This window comes from Talpa occidentalis, unplaced genomic scaffold, assembly GCF_014898055.3.
Source record: "Talpa occidentalis isolate TD23 unplaced genomic scaffold, MPIMG_talOcc4v2.1 talOcc4.10, whole genome shotgun sequence".
NCBI lineage: Eukaryota > Metazoa > Chordata > Mammalia > Eulipotyphla > Talpidae > Talpa > Talpa occidentalis.
Window position 1 is genome coordinate 50,882,295 of NW_023600993.1, and position 17,690 is coordinate 50,899,984.

The 17,690-nt window shown below is 39.0% G+C and overlaps 1 protein-coding gene across 1 annotated transcript in view; it reads left to right on the top strand.

The window, feature by feature from the left end:
- Positions 1 to 17,690, top strand: part of FRMD4B (FERM domain containing 4B) — a 179,373-nt gene that overhangs the window by 210 nt on the left and 161,473 nt on the right. The window lies entirely within an intron of this gene.

Below are 17,690 nucleotides of genomic sequence, written 5' to 3' on the forward strand. Positions count from 1 at the left end.
TGTGCCAATTCAGCTGACAAGAGCTCCTCAGCATCTAGCTGCATTGCATTATCACCCAGTCTAGCTGATCCTTTAGCATCTTCTGGATGAACTTTACAGGAATGATGAAGTAGAAAGAAAGGGGGGGGGCAAAATTCAAAAGATGAGGTTTCAAATCCAAGTTTCACCATATGTCCAACAGATATGAGACCTTGGTCCCCAGGTTCGGTCACCCATTTTGCAGAATGAGGATTTCAGGACTACATTTGAGGATAAAATGGTATCAAGTGTAGAAGAACTGTATAAGAATACCTGGCGCCTAGTAGTAATGGTAAAAACAGTGGGCATAATGAAGGGGCTAGAGCTCTGCCATCACATAGCCTGGGTTTGAATTACAGCTCTGCATTTTACAGCTGTGTGACTTGTCCACTTACTGAACTTCTCTGGGCCTCAATTCCTCGTCTGTAAAATGAGGCTAATACTACAATACTACCCAGTTCAAAGAGTTGATACAAGGATTACGGGACTGAATATTTAGGAAACATTTAGAAATGGGAATTACAGGTGCCAGCACTGTTCTAAACTCTCTCATGCATTTTCTCCTTCCATTCTTACAAAAGCCCTATGAAGTATTGATTATTGTTACTCCCATCCTCCAGGCCTAGGAATCATGCATATTGGAGTCAGAAAGTGCTAAGAGGTCCCAGTCATATATGCAAAAAAGCTGTTTGTAGCATTCTGTGGTTTCACCTTTCTCAGTGGAGGGCCTATTTAGATACTCTAAGAAAACCCTTTATAACAACCCGTCAACATCCAACCTTCTCAATGCCTGCTTTCTACGGTCAGAGCCAGATTCACAGTTTGCGAGGCCTAGTGAAAAAAGAAACATGGACCACCTTATCAAAAATCATTGAGAAATTCAAAACAGTGACAGAAGAGTGTCAAACCAATAGTGGGGCTCTTCCAGCTCGGGGCTTGTGTAGAGACAAGTCACACACCCATGAAAACCGCCCGGCGAACAGCTTTTCCCCAGTAGTTTCCACTGTCTTAATGCTGCTTTTGTGCCCGCCCAGCCTAATGCGCCTATGGCCAGAACTGAATGAGCCTGTTCACAAAGGCTCTCAGAGCTCGTCTCAGCCAACTGGGCAGGCCTGGGCGCCAGCAGGTTCTGGATGAGCCTCCCACGTGCTGCGGGCAATCCTTGGCTGGCTGCTCTGTGGTGGCAGGAAAAGGCTTTCAGCCTTGGTGTGGGAAGTTTCCATTAGGTGAAGTAGGTATTACTCCACACATCTTACATACATTTTGGAAGAATGTGCAGTGCGGGAGCTGTAAGGGCCTCCCCGTGGCGCAGCAGTTGAGCGCTGGGTTGCGAAGCTGCCCGCAGCCTCTGCAGCGCCGGATTGATCCCCGGCCACCGGGGAGGGTCCCACATGGTGCGCAGACCTCGCCTGCCACCCGCTGCTCCTCTCAGCAGTGTACTTCGGTCCTTCTGCCTGCTCTGCTCCCTCTGGCTCTGGTGAATTCTCTCACTCCCGCGCTTCTAACTGTACCCAGCGCTGGTATAAATAAATAATAATCTTAAAAAAAAAAAAATCCATCCTGTTTAAAAAAAAAGATTACTATGCTAAGCTCTGAGTTTCTTAAAATATAACTCTCAAAAATTCTGACAAAAGCAGTATATTTGCCTAGTTGAAAAGTGAAAACATATAACATGCAAAGAAGGAAAATTGTAAACATTCTTATCCCCACCATCCTGACACAACTGTTAATCATGATAGTGACAATCATTTCTTTCTTCGTCCCTGCCATGAACCAGGCGGCGTGTAAAGCACTATAAAGAGACATTTTGTGCTGATAGCCACTTGAGGACTCTAAAGTGTGAACTGCCATTATTCCTGTTTTCACACTTAGGAAACCAAAGCTTAGTGATGTTCAGTAATTTAGTCAAAACTGTTACCCAGTGAGGTAGAGTCTAGAACCAAACTCAGCTTGACTAACTTCAGAATCCACTCTACTAGTCCGCATGGTGAAGAAATATGTGGGTACAGAGAGAAGTGATAGAACTTATAGTGATTTTTATTTTATCTCATTCTTTTGGGGTGATACTCTTGTGAATATTTATAAACGAGTACAATGTTGGTATAGTTCACAACTATGTAGTTATATAGACAAAAAAAGTACATATTATATATATGTATATTAAGAATGAATGGAGCTGAATGAAGGACAACAAAAATATTAGAGCTCCTTATACTAAGCTATAACACAGATCAGCTGTTTGAATATATATTTTTTTTTTTACAAAAATGAGCAACATCTATTCTTTTGCTATTTTCCACTTTACATATTGTAAACATTTTTCATGTCAATATACATTCACCGACAACAATATTTTAATAAAAAAACTTGATTCCTTAAGTACTAATTTTGATAGGGAAGTTCTGATGATTTAGACCTAAGATCTGATGATCATTCTGTACTCCTATAGCCCTATCCCAATGGATGATAGAAAATAATTAAGTACCTGAAAGCCAGGGAATATTCTTTGAAGAAGCATCTCTCCCCAAAAGAAGGTATCAAAGAGATATTTGTATACCCATGTTCATAGCTACGTTATTTATACTAGTCCTAAAGTGGAAGTAACCCAAGAATTCATTGATGGATGAATGTATGCAACAAATGTAGCATATCTATATAATAAACTATTACTCTGCCTTAAAAATGAGAGAAATTCTGACATTTGGTACAGCATGAATGAAACTTGAGGACATTATATTAAGTAAACTGTCAGTCACAAACCCCAACCCCCACCCCAAAAATGAGGCATTTAGAATAGGCAAGTGCATGAGACAGAAATAGAATGATGGTTGCAGGGACTGGAGGGGTGGGGAGATGTTATTGTTTAATGGGTACAGAGTTTCTGTTCTACAAGATAAAAAGTTTTGGAGACGGATGGTTGTAATGATTACACAACAAATGAAATTAGTTGATACTACTGAACTGTATGCTTAAAGATGGTTGTTGTGGTAAAAATAACAACAACAACAAAGATAGCAACATAAAAAAGTGCATCTCAAAATAATAGACAGGACTCATGTAAATAAAATCTCAAGTACGAACTGTCCATTGTGGGCCAGGCTCCCTACAAGGTGTTTTATCTCATTTGATCCTCTGAACAAATCTCTTATAGATAAGGAACCTCAGGCCAGATGGCTTGAACCTGGCTCAAGGTCATACCACAGCTCAAGGGAGAGCTTGTCTCAAACTCACACCTGCTAGTCTGACTCTGGAGCCCAAAGGCTAGATCCAGATCTTTCTTTAAAGTCTCCTGTAAAGGATGTAGAATGACTGTGACTCAGCAATAACAAAATGGCAAATCCTGTCTGCCTCCATCCTTGCTTGGTCCAGTGCCTTGCACACTACAGGTATTTATGGGGTTTGACAATGAGATAATGGCAAGATATTCCAAGGGCACTGCTGATCGAGTGCTCATTTCCTGCCTTCTCACTCTTAAGCTATCTCAAGTGACTAACATTAGACTCAGGCTACTCTGCTGATAAGACCACTTCTCATGGTGGAGTCCTTCCTGCTAAATCTCACTGCCTTCTGTCAGAGACTGCAAGGCCCCACCTAGACCTTCTTGTGCAGTTTAAGTGAAAATCTGAGCTGGTCGGGGAGTACTGAGGGAGGACTATAGGTCTGGCTTTGCCAACTTGAATTTGTCATGGATTCATCACTACTTGGCTCATCAGCTATAAAACGAGGGCTCAAATGCATGGTATTGGGCTGCCTTAACAATCAGTGCATAGGGCAGATTGAAAAGTGCCCATGGTATGGATACATTATTCTTTCAAATTCAGGTTTCCTCAGAAAAAGCAGGTTCTGAAGTTGATAAGTGTTTACCCTGCTTAAGAGTTATTGGAATTAAAATCAAGGGCAGTTATGTATCTGGCAGGCAGTAAAAAGAACAGGTGTCTGCAAACTGCTTATCTTTTAAAGACATTTCAGAAAATAAATATATCCACACTTTACAAGGTAAAGTTCATAAAACACTGCTTTAGCAAGATGGTCACCCTTCAGGGACAAATAAGTGTGGGAAATACTGCTTATGTGTTTTCTGGCAGATGTGCCATTACATGAACAGATTGGAAATGTATCCAAGAAAGCTTGAAATTAGTCTAAATTTTAACCAGGGCCTCCCCGCTGGCGCAGCGGTTGAGTGCTAGGTTGCAAAGCTGCCCGCAGCCTCTGCAGCACCAGTTCGATCCCTCACCACCCGCTGGCAAGGGTCCCATGGCGTGCAGACCTCTCCTGCTGCACCCGCTGCTCCCCTCAGCAGTGTACTTCGTCGGTCTGCCTGTTCTGTTCCCCGCTCTGGCTCTGGTGAATTCTCTCATCCTCCCGTGCTTCTGACTGTACCCAGTGCTTGTATAAATAAATAAATAAATAAATAAATTTTTTTTAAAAAATAATTTAACCAGTATTTCCCAGACATTAGTCATTGGCTCCGTTGTTGTTAACTTGTTTGTTTATTTAACATAACAACTCTTAACATCTGGCCAAACTATCGGGAAGTGTTAAACCAGAATATGATAATGTAAATATAATGCCATACAAAGTTACTTAATCTCATATATCATTTAGCGCTATTATCCTAACCTCATAGCATGGAGATGATGATTAACAAATTAATGTCTGTAAAACAGTTTAACACTTAGAAGTATTTATAAACCATTAAAAATAAATAAAATATTAATGTATTGGACTGGTTTATAAAAGAACTTGCTTGCATTTTTATGTCAAACCTTTAAATAGGGTTTTTATTTCATTTCACAAGGAGTGAGAAAAGCTGCTTCTCAACAGTTTTTTTAAGAAATATTTTGCTGAATAATTGAAGGCCAGTCAGAAATAAGACAGAATGCTCAACTTTTGTTAAGTCATCCTTCTCTATTCTGCCAGCAAGGAAGGTAGGGACTCTATCAAATTTGTATTGAAATAAAAAAAAAAACAACACTCTTGACAGTAGTAAAAAGCATGAGTCTTTAAGTCCCAATTCTCCCACTTTCTAGCTATGCAAACTAAATAGCTACCCAGTCATTACTCAGTTTCCCTATCTGTAAAATAGGTTTTGGTATAAAAGCTAAACATTTTAATAATGATAACAATAGCAATGCCACATAATATTTATTAGACAAAAACCAAAACCAAACCTGACGTCCAGAGTGGCTAGGTAAGGTATTTGCAGCTACAGAGCAAGAGGCTAGGCCTGAGTTTGAATCCAAATAGTAAAATTTCAGAGCTCCCTTCTTCACTGCTAACTGCTCACTTGATTCAGTGAGTAGTCAGCACAGCACCTAGCCCATTGGAACTGCTAATTTTTATTACTGTAACTGATTTTAAAGGCCGTGGAGATGGAATTATATTTTGAGAGGTTTTAGGGCTGGAGAGGTGTTAAGAGTGAGGGGTAGTTCTTACAAGTCTTTGATGTTTTCCCTCCCTCAGGACATCCAGAGAAGTTTGTTCCCATGGGAAACAGCAGCATTTTGTAGCACAGCTGTAAATGGAATATGTCCTTCCATTTTAAGCTGGGGGACTCCATACTCTAAATTGTCATCACTCACTTTTTTCTTAAATGTGGAACTCCCTAATCACATAGTTACTATGTAATTTCCACCTTTTGGGATCTTAAAACAAAAAGCTTTGCTTTTACAAACTCATTTGCAACTGACTCTGTGATAAAGCCTTGTCTCCTTGCCTCCTCAGCTTTCAGGAATTCTCTGTGTTTGTCTGTGTTGTGTTACCCAAGCAGCTCATTATCTTTGCAGCTTAAGCACTGACTTGGAGATTCAGACTGTCAGCTATTTAAAGAAAATGGAAGTCCCCACTCCACTACTTTAACTTTCGAACGGCAAGGTTTCCTATTGGTTTTGATAATATTAACTTAAAATACTTTTAAGGAAACATGACAGGAAGTGAAATAAGACAGGGAGGATTGTTGTTTTTAGGCATTTCAGGAAGAAGAGTCTGAGCAAGTCCATGATGGCAACATAGTACAAGAGAAATGTGTGGAGCAAAGAGGAGATGTGTGAACAAATATTAAGGGGTATGAACAATAGAATATGGCAGATTAAAATGTATAGTTCCCACTAACTAGAGCTTTGAATGCCAGTTTGGGTTGTTGGAGGGTGGGTTCTGTGCAATGAAAAACTGCAAGAAATTTTTGGAAGTCAACAATGATGACTGTATGTTTCAGGAAGATAAATAGGGTTCTGTGTATGCAGTAGTGTATGATGAAACTGGAACAGATCTGGATGTTCATTGCGTACGTGTCATGATCTCTTTGAACCTAAATTTCCAATCTATTTATTTGTTGAATGATAATGATAACAATTGTGGTGGAAAATGTCCACCTGGATTGGCATGAATATACCACCCCTCAGTTTCTCAGTTATAAAATGAAGGTTCAAATGCATGGTGTTGGGAAGAAGGTGGCAGAGTGAAGACTCTAGGCCTCCCCCAAACACATACAACAAAAGTGATGCAGAACAAAGCCAAAATCCCTGAGGGAAAAACTGATTATCAGTGTACCAATAGGATCATTAGCCCCAATGAAAGGGGTAGGAATAATTCTAAGTTAACTTTGTTTAAAGTAATAATGTGGGAGTTCAACCTGTAAGAGGGAGGCGTGGCTGCACTGCCCAGCCCCCTGCAGTTACTGAGTTGGGCAAAGGCCATTATCAGAGCTCCTAAAGCCTGGCACTGCACTAGATAAAAGGATGCATGAGCAAGCACCCAGGTGGAGGGTGCATTCCAGGAGAGCAGCAGAGGTGCAGGCACAGAGCAATGAGTTGGCTTGAATCTGAGGCTCATACCACAGAACAGCTGTAGCCTGAATCAGGTCAGAGCACCTGGACTTATTTATGGAAGAGACTAAGACTAAAGTCCAGGCTGAGATATCTGAAAGACCTGCTCCCCTCCACCCCAGGCTGAGACATTCAAACCATCTACCCCCTTTCCTCACAAAGAACACTTTGCAACAAGAATTTCAAGTTCTGTGTCTACTGAAGGTGATACTTTGATGCTTATTGCCACTGTCCTCTTTTATACCTCTTGTTGGTACCAGTCCCTCCACTGCTCTAATAACTACAAAAACAACATTTGAAAATTTATCCTTACTAAAACCCATAATATATTGAAACTGAAGAGACGGAAGAACATAGTCCAAATGACAGAACAAGAATAACAAAAAAAACCTAAAAGGAGTCCTGACTCAGTGGAGTTGCAGAGCGTGACAGAAGGGTAATTCAGGGCAACAGTCCAGGTAATGTAGATGGAACTTAAAAAACAATGGCGGTACAAGGAGTTAAGCGTCAGCACTATGAAGCAATCTTCAGCTACTGCAACACAAATTCAATCCCTGGCCCAGGGAGGTGACCCACATGCCGCAGCAGACCTCTCCTTTCTCGCCCACTGCTCTCCTCAGCAGTGTATTTCAGTCAATCCACCTGTTCTGTTCCCCACTCTGTCTGTGGTGAATCCTCTCAATTCCCCACACCTCTGGCCTGTACCCCAGTTCTTGTATGCATAAAATAAATATTTAAAAAAAGCAATGGAGGACATAAAACAACAATAGAATAAAAATAATGAAAATATGAGGCAATTGTATTCAGAAATAATGGAGTTAAGAAACACTATAGCTAATATAAAAAATAGAATCGATGGCCTTAATAGACAAACAGAAGCAATGGAAAGAATTAATGAATTTGAATACAAGAACAGAACAAGATAGAGAAAAGAGAATTTAAAAAAAAGAAAACATAAAGAGTTCTCTGAGACGGGCCTCCCCTGGTGGCACAGCGGTTGAGCGCTGGCTGTGAAGCTGCCCGCATCCTCGGCAGCGCCAATTCGATCCCTGGCCACCGCGAGGGTCCCACATGGTGTGCAGACCTCTCCTGCTGCGCCTGCTGCTCCCCTCAGCAGTGTATTTCGGTCCATCTGCCTGTTCTGTTCCCCGCTCTGGCTCTGGTGAATTCTCTCACCCCTCTCCCTCCCCTCCCCGCGCTTCTAACTGTACCCAGTGCTTGTATAAATAAATAAATCTTTTTAAAAAAAAAAAGAGTTCTCCGAGACAACTTAAAGGAAGATAATATCAATAGTATGGGGATCCCAGAAGGAGGAGGTAAAGAGAAAGGCAAGGCATAGCAAACCTATTTAAAGAAATAACCACTTCAAGTCATCTCACTCTGGAAATGAACCAGATCTTGTGATCCAAGAAGACCCAAAGAGTTTCAAACAAAATGCCAGATAGACATACACCAAGACACATAATGATAAAGCTATCAAGAACCAACAAAAGGACAGAATACTAAAAACATCAAGGGAAAAAAGGGTAACCTATAAGGGAACACTAATAAGACTACAAGCAGATGTTTCAACAGAAACATTGCAAGGATAAAATGATGGAAATTGATATTCAAAGTACTTAAAGAAAAAGACTTCTAGTCCAAGTCCTCTCCCCAGAAGGATTAACTATTGAGATAGAAAAAGAATAAGGACCTTCACTGAAAAGCAAAGACTGAAATAATTTATCAATACCAAGCCACAGATGGAAAAAAAAAAATCCTAAGGGAGTTACTACAAAGCAACAGAATAATGACATCAAGGTGACAGAACACCTAAGTTACTTATTATGGTGGGGAAGTAGGAGAATGAGGAAAGTAATAATGTGGCCCATTAGAACCAGCCGGAGACCAGACCAATGGGTGGCAGAAATACATCATATACTAACCTCAGTAGAAACATCAAACAAAAAATAATAATAGAAATAACACATAATACAATGGAAATGAAATCTAAACCAAACAAAATAGGAAACCCTCAAAAAAATAAAAAAGACAAACTAAAATACCAAAAACATAACAAATGGTAATAAGCATTTATATCTCAATAATTACCTTAAATGTAAACAGCTTGAACTTACCAATCAAAAGATGCAAAGTGGCTAAATGAATTGCAAAACAACGCCTAACCTTCTGCTGTTTATAAGAAACTCGCTTTATCAACAAAGACAAGCATAGGATTAGAATTAAAGGTTGGAAGACATTTATACAAATAACAACCAAAAAAATCATAAACAATTATACTCATATGTGATAAAATAGACTTTCAATTAAGAAAGGTAAAAAGATGGGAGAAGGACACTATATTATGCTTAAAGGTCTAATAAAACAAGAAGAAATAACATTTAGAAATATAAATGTACTCAGAGCACCAAGATACCTAAGACAATAACAGAACTTAAGAGATAAATTGGTGATGTTGGGACTCGTGTGTGGGGTTCTTGGGTTCCTTAGAGAATGAATTCAACAGAGAACCCCCCCTCCCATTCAGCCGCACATTGCAAGGTTTATTAAGGAAAAAAAGACATTGTATAGATGTAGTCGGCCAAAGAGCTGCTGGTTCAGAGCAAGGGGTATCCTTAATGTTGCTCTGTGATGGAATTATTCTGTAGAATTTATCACTTGGGGATTGGATGGGGTTGGTTTTCTGTAACAACTGGTAATTCTTTCTGCCCCTACCTCTGTTGTTGACCTTGTGAGAACTTCTATCCTAAATTTCTACTCTAAGTTTCCATCAATAACAACACAGTGATACTAGGATACTTTATATTTCACTTACAACAATGGACAGAGCAACAAGAAAAAGTATAAATAAGGAAACAGCATTCTACAATATCAACAATAACAATATTTTTGGCAAGATAATTAAAAAATGAACAATTGGGACTACCTGAAATTAAAAAACTTCTATACAACAAAAGAAAATACAAGATGATTAAATAGACACGCTATTGAATGAGAAAACATATATATATATATACATAATGTATAAAACACAATCTATAACTGATAAAGGATTAATTTCCAATACATATAAAAGGTCCATACAATTCAGCAACAAAAAACATCCAATCAACAAAAGGGCTAAATTCACTAAAGGACAATTTACTAAAGAGGATATTCAGAAGCAGACCTCTCCTGTCTCACCCCTTGCTCCCCTCAGCAGTGTATTTCAGTCAATCTGCCTGTTCTCTTCCCCACTCTGTCTCTGGTGAATCCTCTCACCCCCCACATCTCTGGCCTGTACCCCAGCTCTTGTATGCATAAATAAATAAAATCTTTAAAAAAAAAGAACCCCAACAATAAGTGTAGGAGATGTGGAGAAAAAGGAGTTGATGGGAATGTGATCTGTTGATGGGAATGTGATCTGTTGAAACCACATTATAGCAATCTGGATTTACCTTTAAAAATTAAAAATGAAAGTTCTGCACAGCCTGGCAGTTCCACTTAGGTATGTATCCACAGAATATGAGACCATTAACAAAAATAAATCATATGTTTTTTTTTAAATTTTTTTTTTTTATAGAGGCATGTTTTATTTATTTGTTTGTTTGTTTGTTTTGTTTATACATGCACTGGGTACAGTCAGAAGCGTGGGAGGGTGAGAGAATTCACCAGAGCTAGAGCGGGGAGCAGAGCAGGCAGAAGGACCGAAGTACACTGCTGAGGGGAGCAGCGGGCGGCAGGAGAGGTCTGTGCGCCATGTGGGACCCTCCTCCAGTGGCCGGGGAGCAGCCGGGGATCGAACCACCGGCGCTGCAGAGGCTGCGGGCTGCTTCGCAACCCAGCGCTCAACCACTGCGCCACCGGGGAGGCCCCCAATAAATCATATGTTTTACAATATTCTCAGCACTCATTATTGACAATAACTAGGATATGGAGACAGCCTAAACCTCTGTTAATGGATGACTGAATCAAAAAGATGTGGTACATACACAACTGTGAACATTTATATAGCCATAAAGAATGGCTGAACATATTCAACAAAATGGAGGGAATTTGAAAGAATGATCTACAGTAAAGCAAGTCAGGATGATATAAACAAATATTGGATGTTCATTTAACAGACACTTGAAACATAAAACACAAGAGCTCTTGGATATCAACAAATCATCCTGAGGGCTCTGAGGTTAAGGGGGAGTGGGGAGGGAGGGAAGGAGAGGGAAAGGAACAGGGATAGTGGTGGGGAATAATGTTATTGCTTTAAAAAAATTAAAAAATAAAATAATAAATATCTGTAGATTAAGTACAATAAAAAAGATGTCAGGATAATTGTCCATTTACCTATATACTCACCAATTAGAAGGAGAACTCATTTTCTCTGCATTGAAAAGTTACTTAATGGATAGACTTATTTTCAGCATGATATACACAGATGTAAAATACCCCAACCCCAAAATAAATAAATAAATAAATGCAAGGTATTAGGCAGCCCTAACATTCTATGCTTAAAACAGAGAAAAAGTATCCTCTGCATGGTGGAATGAAATCAGACATGGGCATTTAAAATAATGTAATAAACATTCAAGCAATGTGCACACATGTATACTTTTATAATCTGGTTGGATGGAGAAGATTGAGAACTGAAAAATGTAATAATCACAGGTAATATCAATCTTAACTACAAAGAGAAGTTCATCACACCATTAATTATATTAGCAAAAAATTGGAAACAACACATATTTGTTACAATAGGACATGTAAATTATGTTCATCAATTTAATGGAATATTATTAAAATGATAACTGCAGGAACTCTTAGAAGTGTTTTGTAAATATTAATTAACTTAATCCTCACAGCAATCCTATGGGACATGTAGTATTAATATAAGTCCCATTTTACAGAGGAGGAAACTGAGACTTGGAGAATTTAAATAATTTATTTAAGATTACACAGGAAACAAGAGGCAAACCTGGATTTGTCTGGTACTAGTGTCTTTTCTCTACCCACTATAAACATTTTCCCAGGGTATTTTATTTTGCCTAGTTTTCTTAAATTAGTTTTATAACAAAACTTTGGAGAAAAAACTATCCTCTTGATTCAAGGGTGGAGGAGATTAGATAGGGTAGGAGTAGCAGCTAGAACCAAAATTTTACTTCATTGAAGACCCAGTGATTAAAGTTTCACAGATCTTATTCTTTTGTTCACCTTCATTGACAATAACTAGTGCTTATAATACAATGTCTACTACACAAAATCATTCGACATCACTCATCTCCTTAAAATCAGCCTGCAAAGTTGTCATTTTCATTAACCCCAATTTACAGATGAGTAAACTGAGGCTAGGACCTTGGCTCACTCAAGGTCCTGTTGCTAGTTTCCTACACCTAGGCTCATTCTACTACTCAGCATGATTTAGAGAACTTCAGAACAGTGCTCTTCATTTCTTCAGGAAACCACGATGAACAAGCAGAAGTTAGGAAAAGGAGTAGTTTGGTCTTGGCCAAACTTACTAACTCTGAAGTCTTAAGGTTAAAAGGACTAAGCTCCTTAAGTTCTCTTCTGCCCCAGACACATGATTTTCCCTAAGGAAGGAAGCTTTATGGTATCAACCTTTCTCTTTCTATTCTTTCTTTCTTTCTTTTTTTTTTTTTTAAAGATTTATTTACGTATACAAGAACTGGGGTACAGGCCAGAGTGTGGGGGGTGAAAGGATTCACCAGAGACAGAGTGGGAGCAGAACAGGCAGGTCTACTGAAATATACTGCTAAGGGGAGCAGCAGGAGAGACAGGAAAGGTCTGCTATGCTATGTGGATAGCTCCCTGGCCGGGGATTGAACCTATGCTGCAGTGGCTGCAGACAGCCTCACAGGTTGTGTCCCAATCCCTTATGCCACCAGGGAGGCCCTTTCTGTTCTTTCCTTAACAGTTTTTCTGACCCATCTCAGTTCCTAAAGTCTTTTCAGTTCTCAGAAGTTGCCAAGACACAAGATGATGATGAATATGGGAGCAATAATGACACCATAATAATTAATAATAATAATAATAACAACAATAACAATAATAGCCAAAGTGGATAGAGAGCTTGCTAAATGCCATATACTGCCCTAGGCAATGTTTACAAACATTTAATCTCACAACAGTCCTGTGGGGTAGGTGCCATTTTCCTGATGAGGAAATGAGCTCAGAGGGTGTACCTGGCCTGCTTGATAGACAGAGAGAGTGGAGGAGGGAGGGTTAGGAGTCCACACACTGCCAGGAGTGAGCTTTTGGCCCTGAGCCCTCAATTATAAATCAACTTCAGACTCCCCTCTACAATGGCATTCTTCAAATATCTGCTCTTCCCAGGAACTACAGCTCCTCTAGGAGAGACAATAGTGTTGTGCATAGAAGCTCTGATGTGAATGAAACCAATTCATCTCTCCCTTTATCCATGACATTTTCTTTTAATTAAAAAAAATTGCTGTTTATTGATTTTCATGATTCCTTCAAAGCACATTTCTTAACCTAAATTAAAAAAAAAAAACACAACACAAACAGGAGCTAATAGAAGAATGTGGTGAGTGGATGACGGTGTGTTCACTGGACGCCTCTGTTTTTCCACCTAATCAAACAGGCAGATGAGGAAAGTGCTTGCAGTTTCTGAAGTGAAGTAATACTGACTGCAAGTTTTCAAGCTTGAAAGGTGCTATTTGGTTATCAGTCCGTTAAGGAGCACACTGTTAAAGAGTTGGCTGGGAATGAGCACTAGCTGATCTGTAAATAATTTACGGGTAAAGTTTACTGGGAGTAGAACATTAACACGGCAGAGGCAAAGCCTTCAATGGGCCATTGGCCTATGAGCTGTTTCTAATTGAAGACTTTGCCTCCACCTTTAACCGCTTTTACTTCTCCAACTACAAGTATTGCATTGAAAGGACAGAATGGAGCAGGTAGAGGGTGAATTCAAATATAAACACTCCTCTGGTAATGTGGTCACTTAGGCAGTTCGAACTAGTAAGTGTCTCAGTGGCAGCAATATAACAGTTAGGTCAAGAGTAGGAGGGTCAGGCCCCTTTGGGGCAGCTGCAAAAAGCAAGCCTCTGTTAATCCCTTAACTAAGCAGCTGATGGGTTTAATCTTTTTGTGCATACGTTATAACTGTTCAAACACAGGATTATTATAAGTTTTAAAAACTCAACACAGGCTACCCAAGCTTTTTATAGATTTCTTCATTTTGGAACAGATGACAGTAAAAAGAACTTTGGGAGGGCTTCTGATTACAATTCACTGTCACTCTGGCTTGATAAATTCTAAGAGAGCTTCCTTCCCAGATTCATTCATAAAAAGAATAGGTCTCTATTTGAAGTGGGAGAGATCTCAGTCCCTGGCATTGGGGTCTATTTTCTTTTGATTTTGCATCCATTGTTATTCAAAATAACAGCATAAAAAGACTCAGCTAGGGTTATTTTGCATAGTAATATCAGAAAAGGAACTGTTACCTGGTGTAATCCCCCTTGGCTTCCTGAAATAAAAAACAAAGACGGATGATCAATATGTATTTATGTTAGTAAAGCTAAACAAATATTCCTCTTGATCATTTTCCTCTCTTAAAGTGCCAGAGCTTTGTTTTGAAAAATGTGCACAAGGAAAACTTCTCCTGTGACTGTGGAGAATGTGGCATTGATAAGAACACCTAATACCCTTGGAATATTTCTTATTTATAACAGAAGACACAAATACATCTGAAAAAGCACAGCTAATTATTTCTCCTTTATGTTTCTAACATCACGTGATAAATTGTCTACTGGAGCAGCACCCTTTTTTGAGTCTGGACACAGACCTTTTAATCTATTACACAAGTAAATCAACACATGCTATTTGTTTTCCCTTTAAACCAGCATGGAAACCACATTGTTTTGCAGCTACTAGCCCTTTTAAGAATCAAAGAACTCTTCAACTCAACCTTAATAAAATGTATATAGAACTTACCAAATGTAAATGAAAATTATAAATGTTCTAACAAATTCTGTCTCTCCCAAACAAGGGACACAGAGCCTTTCTGCAGAAATATGGTCTGAACTCATCCTTTGAGGAGTTCTAAATTTCATTTTCCCTTGAGACATACACCACCTCATTACAGCAGCTTATGCAGACTACTCTAAAACAGAAAACTGTGGTTCCCATTTTTCATTGGCAAGCAATCAGCTGGCTTAAAAATCCATCAGCCACTGACCCATGCAAAAGTTTCAGAGTTGCAGGCAGTTCACAAAACCAACAAAAAGAAGCGGGTGAGAGGTAGTTTGTCAGTTCTTACCTGTAAAACAAGTGCTGCTAACTTGAAGATGGTTTCACTGTCTACTTCAATTTGCCCCTGTTGGTGGAAAAGGAAAGCATCACTGAACACAGGCGGCCCCAGGTTGTAGTAAACGGCTCTGGAGTTGGGGAAGCTGTCACAGCTTGGCACCTCCAGTTTATGAACAAATGCAGATCATACCATTGCAGGAGAAAGGGAGGGGGGCGTGGAGAGACACACAGAAGGTTAAAAGGAAGCCCTATCTTGTGTGTGTGCTTAATTAATGGGGGGACTTTTGTTTAGAGAGCAGTATTCTGAAAGAAATAGAAATGACTTTGAAGCTAGAAATTCAGACAACTTCTAGATGAATAATTTTTATCCCCACAAATTCATTTCTAAGCTCTGCAGATTTTTAGAGATTAGTTTGTTCAGAATTTTCTTGAGATAATTTTTTTCTCTGTGTCTCAGCATGGTTATTTCTCTCTAAACATAATGCAACTATTATTAAAATATAAATTTACTTCTGCATCAATGGTACATTGTTGAATTAATAGTTTTATGTTATAGATAAAATGTAAAGTTTAGAAACTCATTTACAGCAAATGCTTTCAGGAGTAAAATTCTGTTGCTTTATTTTGAAGTTTGATGAATCTAATTTATCATTTTTTTAATTATTTCATTTCTTTCATCCTTCAGGATGAAAAGTAGGACTTTTCCTTCTTCCTTCAGGATGAAAAGTAGTCCTACAGAAAAGTAGGACTTGTGGACGTTGCTTTAATAAGAGTGCCTTTTTAGTAGCCTGGGAGGGATGTGTGGAGGGGTATTGCTTCTATCAGTATTATTCATATGTGCCTTCATTTATTTGTTAAATATGATGATATATATAAATATCATTCCTGCACTACAATGAGCAATATAGAGGGATCTTTATTAAAAAAATGTGTGTTCTATGCTAGTTTATAAAAACGAACACCCACTAACACAATTCCACAGAAGCACCTCCTTGCCTAAATCTTTTATGGTTAGTTCTTGAAACAGCACTATGGTTAGTTCTTGAAACTCAGGGGCCTGGAATTTGCCCTATACTCTATTTTTCTCCTTTCTACCTGTTGAATGCACACTAGAGAGTGTTCTAGTTATGCCAAGTGCATTGGTGGTGAGTAATTAAATAGCTTTAAAGTAAATGTGAACTAGGTATGTTTATAAGGCAATGAACTCAGTAAGGATTTCTGAAAGAATTATGCTTTTCTCTCAGGTTTCCAAGTGATCTGACTGGAGTTCTCAAATAAACAAACTAATAACAATAATTATTTTGAAAACCATAAAATAAAATAAAACACAAACTCAGGCAATTACAATGTCAGCAATGAAAATAATTTTTGATTCCCTTATGTTACAAAAATGAAAACAAATTAATATCATCCTCTAACATCTAAGTTTCCCTTTGAAACCTGAGGCAGGGAATTTGCTTCAAAGTTTTTTGCTTCGAAAACTGACAAGCCCAGAGCCTTGGAATTCAAAGCTCGCCTATAATCTCTGGAAACAGATTATAAAATCAAAGAGAAGCCAGGTTGATTGTAGGAATCAATTACCCTCTGTCTTTCAGGTAAGAGACAGGGGTTTCTAATCTAGTCAAAGATGATGAAATAGTTAATCCAACAGTGAGGTGGATGATGATCAAGATTAAATTTTAAAAAAGTTTAAATTCTTTACTCTCAAAGAAAAGAAACTTTGCAGGGTAGGGGGTTTAAGTGGGGGAACTTGAAAACATCTTTCAATTTGAAATTTGGCCTGAAACCAAAGTAAAAATCAAATTTGCCTTAAAATCTTAGAAAAGAAAAAAAGTAGATTATTTAGGATATTAAAAAACTAAAGATGAAAAAATATATTGAACATAATTGCCAGTTCCTCTGCCATCTCATGACCCCTTTGCCTATCAGAACCGTAGATGAGTCATCTGAATACTATTTTAGACAACAACTTTTCAATTTAGTATATGGAAATTCAGTAGATAAAAAGACCTCAAATAGATATTCTTAAGGAAGCAGCCAAATAATTCTCTACCTTAGAAGGGTCGTTAAGTATTAAAAATGTTGACATGAGGAATTGAAGCATGAAACGTACCAGGCTCAGACAGCACCAGAAGATTGGGGAGACTAATACACAATTCACCTGTAGATCTTTTTTTTTTTTTTATTTTTATTTTATTTTATTTATTTATTTATACAAGCACTGGTACAGTCAGAAGTGCGGGAGGGTGAGAGAATTCACCAGAGCCAGAGCGGGGAACAGAACAGGCAGAAGGACCGGAGTACACTGCTGAGGGGAGCAGCGGGCGGCAGGAGAGGTCTGCGCGCCATGTGGACCCTCCTCCAGTGGCCGGGAGCAGCCGGGGATCGAACCGGCGCCGCAGAGGCTGCGGGTAGCTTTGCAACCCAGCGCTCAACCGCTGCGCCACCGGGGAGGCCCAAACCTGTAGATCTTTTTACCTACACCAGTGGCCCTAACACCAGTCTTGTGGAGGAGACGGTGGGCTGGAGGGGTGGATTTATCAGAATCTTGTTCTGGGGAGAGAAGAGAATGCAGGGCTTGGCAGT